We start from the raw sequence: 10457 nt of genomic DNA, 5'->3' as shown, positions 1-10457 counted from the left end.
TAAAAACTTAAATATATCTTTACAAGAAAACACCAAATCCAAGGGGGAAGGTGGATTGTGTCATTCCATCTAGGTTTAATTTAATTTGAATAAAATATAAATTTGTCAAACAATCATGATAATTGGCATTTAACCACTTTACTAGTGCACCAACATGGACAAAAATAATAAGACAATTTTAAGATAGTGTAACAGTACCTCCTTCCTAAATGGATATCCAAGTTGTAATCACCCTATAACTCATGAGGTGTTTCAACCTATAGTGACATGTGAAGTAACTAGTCAAAATATTTATGTTATGTATGAAAATATATTTTTTACATTCACTATATAACATTTATGTTTAGGTATAGAAGTTTGAAACAATTTTGAACTCATTTAGCAAGTATTTAAATTGTTCGAAATTTGGTGAAAACTCTATACTGGCAGGTGTTTAATGCCACCCACCAGCACAGATCGTTTGTGCTGGCGAGCGCTAATGTCACCCGCCATCACTAATGCCTCCCTACAAAGGCCGGGGGAGCGCCTAAAATTTTCTAAGTCCCAGCGTTGTGAACGAAAATCACGCCATCATGCTGACCGACTCTGTCGCGGCCCCCGAGCGCCACCGGCCTCCTCCCCGAGCGCCACCTGCTCCCCGTCGGGCCATCTCTCATCCCCACCGGGCCTCTTCATCCCCGCCGGTCTTCCACCCCAAGTGCCACCTCCTCCCCGCCAAGCCGCCTCCTTCCCCAAGCGGCACCTCGTCCCCAAGCATTGCTGTAACGACCTTGGTTAATCAGCCGAGTTAATCTTCAACCGAAAGTCCCTAATCCGGCTGTCTCAGCTTTCCTGAGCTTGAGTGCTCAAGATCCGGTTCTCAGTCCCGACCCCTAAAAAACCAAACCAAAACCGCCGGTTCTTTTCTAAGTCCAAAGGCAGTGTTCCTTCCAATCTTCGAGCAGTGGAGAAACTGAGACTGACTGGTGGACCCGCAATCTTTTCCCCCGGTTCTCTCGAGACAGATGCGCCTAAGCAGCCTGCGCCCGCTTCAGAACTCCCTGCGGCCGCACGTGGTGGCAGGTGTGGTCACAGAACGGTAGAGGCCGGGTCTGTGGAACCTTGGACCAAGGGAAGTGGGCCTGACACGGGTTAGGGAATTGATGGGGAAGGCCGACACAGGAAGCGACCCTCGGTGGTGCGCGGATGTCGTGAGGTTAGGTTCACCATGCAGGGTTAAAGAACTCGAATCGATTCATCTGCCTCTCACAATTGGAGACTGCTTGATCGCTATGCTACACTGAGTAATGAAGGAGTCTGATGATGACATGGTCTTGATGTTAAGCTTATATACATAATGTTGGATCTATGATTGCTCAAGTGTAAGTTGTCAACATAGACTGGTTAATGAACTTAGAATCTGAGCTAAAACTTTGAAAGCAAGGACCTAACATAGTCGCTTTTGGCAAACAAAACCCCTCAGCAAAAGAGTCTTGCATGTCTAGAAGTGGTGAAGTAGCTTTTTACCGGTCGGTTAAGTCTTGTTGAGCTTAGAAGCTCAGCCTTGCTTGTGGCACCTCTTTTTCAGGTGAAGTTGAAACTTCAGAGCTTGCTGCTGGCACTTGGCCGCCCTAGCTTCCTCCTGGGTGGACGGTTGAGTGGCATCCTTCCTCGGATGGTGGGGAATGGGATCATTGATGTCCTGTCTGGCCTCACCAGGGACATCCGACCCCGACGATAGCTTCCGCTACGTTTTGTCTTCGGTTGTTTCCTTCATAACTTGTAAAACTCTGATTTTCAACCAGTGTGCAATGAATTGTTAATCAAATGGTGGATCTGTTGTATTCTCTGGAACCACTCACCTTCGTGTGAGCTATGCTAACTCTGTCCTGTTAAGTGGTTAAATCGGATGAAATCCGACGGCACATCGAGTTAACTTGATTAAGGCATGAGTATCGCGTGTCAAGCGACTTAACCGTGCTTTAGTTAAGTTAATTCCGAGGTGTTCCGCCACAGCTGCCTCCTCCCCAGCCGGCGGTTGTTTATTTTTTCTTTTTTGTAAGAAAATTCATTAAGGAAAATGGATTGACTAGACAAACCTTAAATATGTATTCGATTATTAAATTTCATGCTTCTCTATTATCAATTTTAGGACAATAATTGTTTCATTTTTATACTTTTGTACAATATATATCATTTTTGTGCTCAAGGATATAATTGTTGCCTTTTTCCATTTTTATTCCATGCAATTGCAACATGATAATAAATATATTATGATTAGTTATAACAATGTACATGCGATCTAAACCAATAATTATAAATTTCGTCCATTATTTTCGATAATCTTTTATTCTGAGCATTTAGTGAATTAATCAATTTTCAGCATAATTATCATTGAAGTTGATGTTTGTGGAACCACCTATATCTTATTACAATTTTATTTGGATAGTCTGAGATAACTATGGCAAGTGGAAGTTCTTTTCCCCGTGCTGGTGGTAGTTGTGGAGGTGGTCACCGTTGTGGTGGCGGCCATGGAGGTGACAAGGGATAGTACATATTCGAGGACCCTCTCGCTAGTCGTCCAGGATTTCACTTCCTTAATGGCGTCATTGACTTGCCAATAGGCGATCGAAGGAGCGGATCGTTCCCAACATACTAATATTCTTTCCTTCTTTTAATTGATTTTTTACTACACGTGAATGAATTCTAAATTTACTTACATACAATGTAGCTTATCAACCCTATTAGATGGCTCAAAGATGTTTTCGAAGCTATAGGTGGTACTTCTCCTATAGTGCAAACCGAGGTTGTTGGTGAACCTCATTCCTCATTTTAAAAGAGTCCATCTCTCTTTTCAAGTACCTGTTCGAGATACAGATTTCACCTTGATGTCACCAGGAGAGACCATCCCGATGGTTTCAATTGCCGCATGGGGTCAAATACCAACAAATAGGGTAAATTTTGAAAGGACCGTTGTAGAGGCCTGCCTAAGGCAGCTTAAGGATCATGGGTACTTTGTGCCAGACTTGTCATATTTTCAAATGAAGCAACTTGAGGAGGGAGAAGGCAACATGATTGTGACTTCTGAGAGGCTTTGTCGTCTTAATCAACATGACATGGTATGAAACATTTTTTTATCATTCTTTTAACTTTAGTTATGTTACATCTCCTACCTTTCATCATGTTATTATCATCTTTTAGGATATATTTTGTACTACCATTGCGGCAGTGAGCTTTCGTGCGATTTTGGATCAAGTCTTGGATGTGTTTGATTTGACTTACATGGGTGGAAACCCGATGTTCACCAGAGATTGGAAGTTCCAGGTTCATCTCACTTTCTATAGGCCACATTAGTCAATGTCTCCATTGTTCGAGATTTATAGTAGTTTGTGTGATCATCCATGTGAAGCGAAGAAGAGTGCACTCATATGTGCTCTAACTTGTTTTGATGAAGTTCTAGGTTGGACGATTGGAGACCTTAACTATATTCCATATCTAAAGAAGCGAGCCGGAGTATGAAACATGTAACATGCATGGTTGTACCCCTACCCTTTTCTAATGGATTTGAACTTGTTCTCTCTAGGACCTTTAAGTATTGATGTACGAACTTGCACTATTATCAGAACCGGTTATATTGTATTATGGCATAAAGTCTAATCCACATTAATAAAGTCTTACAAGATAATTAATAAGTCTTACAACATAACTAATAAGAAATGTTAATTTATCCTTTAACGATTCTTCCTTCACAGTCACTACGTAACCATGGCTTCATGGATTTATCAATGCTTGCTTCAACACGCTTGATTCTTCATTCATGGTCTTCAAACAGGTTCAATTCCTCATACTAATTGTAATCCTCAACGTCCACTACACCTTCAACTCCAAGGATCCTTTGTTTTCCAGAGACGGTAATGTGCTTCTTTGCATTCATAGGGTCAGTTATGTAGAATACCTACGCGATATGCTCACCGAGTACCCATGGGTCATCTTTGTAACCTACATTGGCTAGGTCTACAAGTGTCAACCCATAATTGTCATCAGTAACGCCATTTAGGTGTTTGACCCATTGGCACCAAAAGACGGGGATCCGGATATTCTCTCCATAGTCAAGTTCCCATATTTCCTCTATGAAACCGTAGTAAGTTATATTCTATCCGGATGTATCAATTGCCTTTATGCGAACACCACTATTTTGGTACGCCATGCTTTTGTTGTCCTTTGCGATGGTATAAAATGTGTATCCATTAATTTCATATGCTTGCCATGAGGTGACATTGCTTGATGGGCCAGACACCAACCTGGTCAATGTTACTTCGTCTATGGAATTTCCTTCAAATAGGTGCTAATGGTTCTTCAACCATGATGGGAAATTGCGCTTTTGCTCTTTGATGATCCAATCCTCAGAGCAACCACTACTTTCTCCACGGACCTCATTTAGGTGTTTCTCGATGAAAGGGCTCCACTATTGCGAGTTGTTGTAGAATGCTTGAATGCGCTTTCTCCAATTGTTGGTTGTCCTTGTCAATGAATCTTATCATTCCAATGGTACCTCTCCCAAACAATCTACCCTCATGTCGAGATTCCAATAAACCAATAGCTCTCTTATCTTTTATGTAATCTATGCAGCAATCAACACTCTCTTCCGTATGGTAGCTCTCGATCATGCTGCCCTCTGGAAAGGCCTTGTTTCTCATGTATCCATTGAGAGTTGATATGAACCGTTCGTATGTCCACATCTGAAGGAAGTACATAGGCCCTAGTTCAATTATTTGCTAGACCATGTGGACCATGAGATGTTCCATGATATCAAAAAAGGATGAAGGAAAGCACATCTCGAGCTGCACCTGACTTTCTGACATAAACAGCTGAAGCCTAGCCAACTCAACACAATTGATCACTATCTGCGAAATCACATTGAAGAAGTAATACATCCATGTGATAACCATCTTTACGAATACTGGTTTGATAGCCCGGATCGCAATAGCGAGAAAAACTGTGATCATCACAAGGCAATCATGAGAGTTACGAATACTGGTTTTGGAGCAAAATCATTCTCATTGGTGTCATCAAAAAAGTCTTTCATCCTGCGGTATTTGTGCATCCTCAATAAGAAGTGCCTGTGCCGCATGAACATTATCTTCATAGATGCCTTAAGGTACACATATGATGTTCCATCCAAGCAAACTATGCATGCTGTCTTACCTTTTACCTGACCTGTCAAGGCAAATAGGGCGGGATAATCATTGATGGTAACAAAGATAATGACCCTTAGTGTGAAGTGCTCCTGTTTGTACTCATCCAACATCCGAACTCCATCTTCCCAAAGCTTCTGCATATCTTCCATTAATGGCTGAAGAAAAACATCTATGTTGATGCCAGGTTGCTTTGGGCCGTGTATGAGAATGGTTAGCAAAACGAACTTTCTCTTGTGACATAGCCATGGGAGAAGGTTGTATATGGTCATCAGCACTGGCCATGTGTTGTGCGTGCTGCTTCTTTCACCAAACGGATTCATGCCTTCTGTGCTCAACATGAACCGTACATTCCTTTTTTCATTTGAAAACTCTAGATGATTGGCATCGAAGGTCCTCCACTGGCAAGCATCGAAAGGATGTCAAAGCTTTTCGTCAGCCTTTACTAGGTGATCAACATGCCAAGTCATCATTTCAGTGGTCTTTGGGTTTGAGAACAAATACTTCAGACGGTCCACCACCGGCAAGTACCATATCACCAAGTCAGGGACTCCGTGGTGGGTCATCGTGTCAGTACCTATACAGCACTCGTCCTCCACTTGAGCACTAGCACTTTTCTTTGCACCCTTCTTCCTCTTATTCTCGATGGAGGAACCGGCACGGTCCTAACAGAAATTGGCAATACTTTTGTAACAGCTAGCATCGCAATTTGGACACTTTCCAATGCTGTGTGCTCACCATGGTACAATATGCAGTGGTTCCTGCATGCGTGTATTCTTTGCACACGCATCGTCAATGGATTGATAATCTTCTTTGCTTTGTATGTGTTTTTTGGCACAAAGTACTTCAAGAGCAACTTGCCCAGCAGAGTAAGAAGATCATTGAAACTATGTCTGACCAACCGAATTTAGCCTTCAGGATCAGAAGATGAAGGACGAAACGCAACACTGTCTACTCCTTCCCGCATCCCTCATACATACGGTTCTTTGCTACCTTTTGGAGTGTTCCGAAATTCTCTAACCCTTTAGCACACCCTAGTAACACTTCTGGTTCAATGTAGCGCAACATGTCCTCCATAATAATATCACGTTCCTCATCCACCTTTGGTTCCACACACATACCTGTTTGATCACCATTTTGATCTCCATGGTCATAATCATCATCCATCATAACATGATCATTTTTATTTGTATCATCACCACCTACTTTATCAGAGCCAGTATCAATGTCTATGTTGTTGAAAGTAGCTCCTACCTCACTGTGGTGGGACCAAATTATGTATCAATCCACAAAACCTCGCTTTTATCAAATGCCTCTTGATGACATCAGTATCCTCCAATACAATATTGTTGCTACAGTCAAAACACGGACAATGTATTTATTTTGTCTTGCAAATGTGAGCGTGTTTCTCCGCAACCTCCATAAACTTTATGTTGACGTCGGATTTTGACACGTGTTTTGAATCGGCATCAAAGAAGGAGAAAGGCGGGCTGATGCGGCGGGCTAAAAGCTACAGTTAGGAATTGGCCGATTGAAGCTACAGTGTTTCGGCCGATTGGCAAAAGGGGTCGGTAAAGGTTGGCTGATTGGGAGCTAGAGCAGCTTGGCCAGTATGGGCCTAAGGTGGGCCAGGAAAAAGATCAACTGAAGAAGGGGATTGGCCCGTGGGGAGATAATAACCAACTCGGATACGAGTTGTGTTTGTAAATATTGTTATCATTTAAAATTAGAGATAGATCATAGTCGGTTATGAAATCAGTTGTAACAGGCTATAAATAGCCACCTCTAGAGGTTTGTAAAAACAACACATCAATCAATACAACCAATCTACTTTTTCCTCGTACTTTACTTTCAAGTCGGCGACTTCGCCAAAATACTTTTTTTTTCTTCACGAGTTCGTACAGGTTGGCAGGGCTGCATCGACACGATCTCCGGCCGATTCTGTAAGTTCCGCTTATCGAGTAACATCTAGGCTTTAACTTTGGGCGCATCACTGTCATTTCATTTAGATTTATTCACCAATTACCGATATCAACTAAAATCGTAGGTCCTACATGTTATTTTAGTTTTTATCATCAGCTATCCAGCTTGAGATACGAACTGTCGGCTTTTATCACTTTTATTCTTCGTTATCATATAGCTGATTAGATCTGTCCCAAGTGTTGCTTCTCTAGCGTTATTTAGTTTGCTCTAGTAGCTTTTCTTTACAATCGCTACGCGGTACCGGCTATTTTATAGCTAGTCATATCTACAGTAAATCGGCCGATTCGCTGATACGCTTTTAAAGACAGATCGGAACTTTAGCTGATCGAAACCCTTGGAATTTAATACTTTTGTTTCCTTGTCAATCAGCAGGTCAAATTGACTGGCACGCCACGTGAACCACACCAGGGTGATAACCCGAACAGGAGTTAAGCAGATTCTTCTGGGTCGTGTGTCCGACGCTGAGGATCAATCGGCCGATTTTTAGCGCCAACACACTTTTGGCACGCTCGGTGGGACCAACCAAGACTCAACATGTTGAACGCTGCTTAGATCGCTGAGGATAACGTCATCGAAATCACTGAAGCAGATCTCAAGGATGATCAGAAAGAGGAAGTGGCAAGACATATAGATGAGTATAGGAAGACGTTCCTACAATCTTTCAGTCGTACCAGAAGTAGAGAGACCATCAAGAAAGCTCCTCTCCCCACTTCTCGCCACATCACCATCACCGAGGACTCGGGGAAGATGTCTGACATGATTCAAAAGTCTCTTTACAAGGCTATGATCGATTAGTCCACAGTGATGACCAACACGGTATACAATACTGTTATCAGTTCCTTGGTCAGCGGTGTAGCTCAGGGGTATCAGGGACCAGCTTATGCCCTACCCATCGTAGCTCCAATCAGAGGCTTCTCAGCAGTGCCAAGCGCGTCTCAGTCGGCTCCTCAGCCGATACCAATGCAACATGGAGGGTACAAGGCTTCAATACCCCTAGGGTACAACGGCGCACCATCCTACCGATCGCAAGCTCTGTCTTAGCTTGCTCAAATTTCCTCCGTACAACCCCCACTCTCAAACTCGGTGCCGTGGGGAATAGCAGCAATGACGGTCGGGCTGGATCCGTTAACCAGTTACAGGAACTCTCCAGTCCAGGCATTATTCCAATCGGCCATTCGGCCGACGGTCCCACAATATCAGCCGGCCACGTTATAAATTGGCACGGGGGCAGACACTGCAGAAACGCTCAGGCGTGCAACACCGATGGTACTATACGACGGAGCAGCAGATCCCCTACGCCATCAATCATCAGCTACTCAGCCATGTACGTAGGCAGGTGGTTATGGCGTCATGTACGTGTAGGTTTGTACCTTTGGTTTCAACCCAAACTGATCTTGAATTACTTCCACTATCCTTGCGGTCCAATCCACCTGCTGTTGATGTATGACCGGTAGAGGAACTGGTACATGCTGCTGGACCAGCGGTGCCACGGCCGGGTGATGGATCAGAGTTTGTTGCAGATTTTGTTGTTGGGCAGTTGCCTACGACTTGTTGCCGTTTCCCCATCGGTATAAGGTCCCCTATTTCACCAAATTCTCGGGACTGGATGACACATCGACGGTAGAGCACGTTAATAGATTCATTATCCAGTGCGGGGAAGCCACCACGCAAGATGCTCTACGAGTACGATTATTCTCATCATCCCTATCCGGATCGACCTTCCAGTGGTTCACTACACTGCCACCCAATTCCATTGTTACTTGGACCGATTTGGAGAAGCAGTTCCATAAGTACTTCTACGCGGGAGTCCACGAGATGACGCTCTCAGATCTGACCAGCCTCAAGCAGAGGAGCGACGAACCAGTGACCAGTTACATACAGAGGTTCAGAGAGATCAGGAACAAGTGCTACACCCTGGTCCTGACCGACGCCCAGCTGGCCGATATCGCCTTCCAAGGTCTCCTACCACACATCAAAGAGAAGTATGCCTCCCAGGAGTTCGAAAGCTTAAGTCAGATCGTCCACTGGTTGTCTGGCAAGGAGGTGCGCCCTTTTGACCAACAAAGGAATTTTCAGAAGAAGGTGGCATACCTAAAAGGGTCCGAATCGAAGGAAGAGGCGGAGATCGGTCTAGCAGAGTGGGTAAAAGAAAAAAAGCTGATATCGTGCCCGTTTGGAAAGAAAGAACGAGAAACATTCGGTTTTGACACGTCAAAGGCTGACAAAATCTTCGATTTTCTTCTTCAAGAAGGGCAGATCAAGCTTTCCCCTTACCACACGATTTCATCAGCCGAGCAGCTCAAAAAGATGAAATATTGCAAGTGGCACAATGCCACATCCCACAACACGAACGAGTGCAAGATCTTCCAACAGCAGATACAATCGGCCATTGAACAAGGGAGACTCAAGTTCAAAGTTCTGACAAAGCCAGTAAAGCCGATGAAGATCGATCAGCATCCTTTCCCCGCTAACATGGTCGATACAGGAAGAAACGCGCTCCAAACCAAGGTGCTGACGTCAGAATCGGCCAGGAGGAGTGGCACTGTGGACCCTAGAAATCAGGCCATGGTCGAAGATGTCAAAGGAAAAAGATGGATCGAAGATGAGGGTGAAAAATCAGAAAGGTCACGTAGGCCTGTCACCTCCCAAGACTTACTCAGCAAGTATCAGCGGCAGCAGGAAAGTTCGAGACGCCGTGAGGAGATGATGCGCCGACACGAAGATCACTGGCGGTGCCCATTCTTCATCCACTGCTGGGAGAACAACCTTAGGTTACCGTTGGCCGATAGCTGCCACAAGTGCAATGGTCAGTATCGCAGCGGCCGCCCGTTCAAGAGGTCACGCTCCAGGGATCGAAGACTACAGCCGATCAGCAGAAATAGGCACGAGTGAGAAGCTTGGCACGTTTCAGTGCGTGATTAGCTGTGGGGCAGAGTTGACCAGCATAATTGGCCGGGGGGCAGAGTCGACCAGCATAATTGGCCAAGGAGCAGGACTAATGCACACGATCAGCTGGGGGAAATGGCCCAAGCCAGAGTCTCAGACGAGAACCCCCTGGGGCGAGAACCAGACTAGGAGCGTGCAAAACCACCATGCAAACCAGTAAACCCCAGATGGTGCCCGGATGGTTTGACTAAGTCCCAGAAATGGAGGGTCCAGCGTCAACGCCAATGGGAACAGTAGGAGGAAGAACCAAGGCAGGCGATGAATAAGAAAGGGGATGAGTCTCGAGTTTGGTGCCCCAGAAGAAAAACTAGCAAAGAAGACAACAATCACGATTCGGTAGCTGACGTCAGCATG

Source organism: Setaria italica, chromosome VI (assembly GCF_000263155.2).
Source record: "Setaria italica strain Yugu1 chromosome VI, Setaria_italica_v2.0, whole genome shotgun sequence".
Classification (NCBI taxonomy): domain Eukaryota; kingdom Viridiplantae; phylum Streptophyta; class Magnoliopsida; order Poales; family Poaceae; genus Setaria; species Setaria italica.
Note: the sequence above shows the minus strand (reverse complement) of the source record.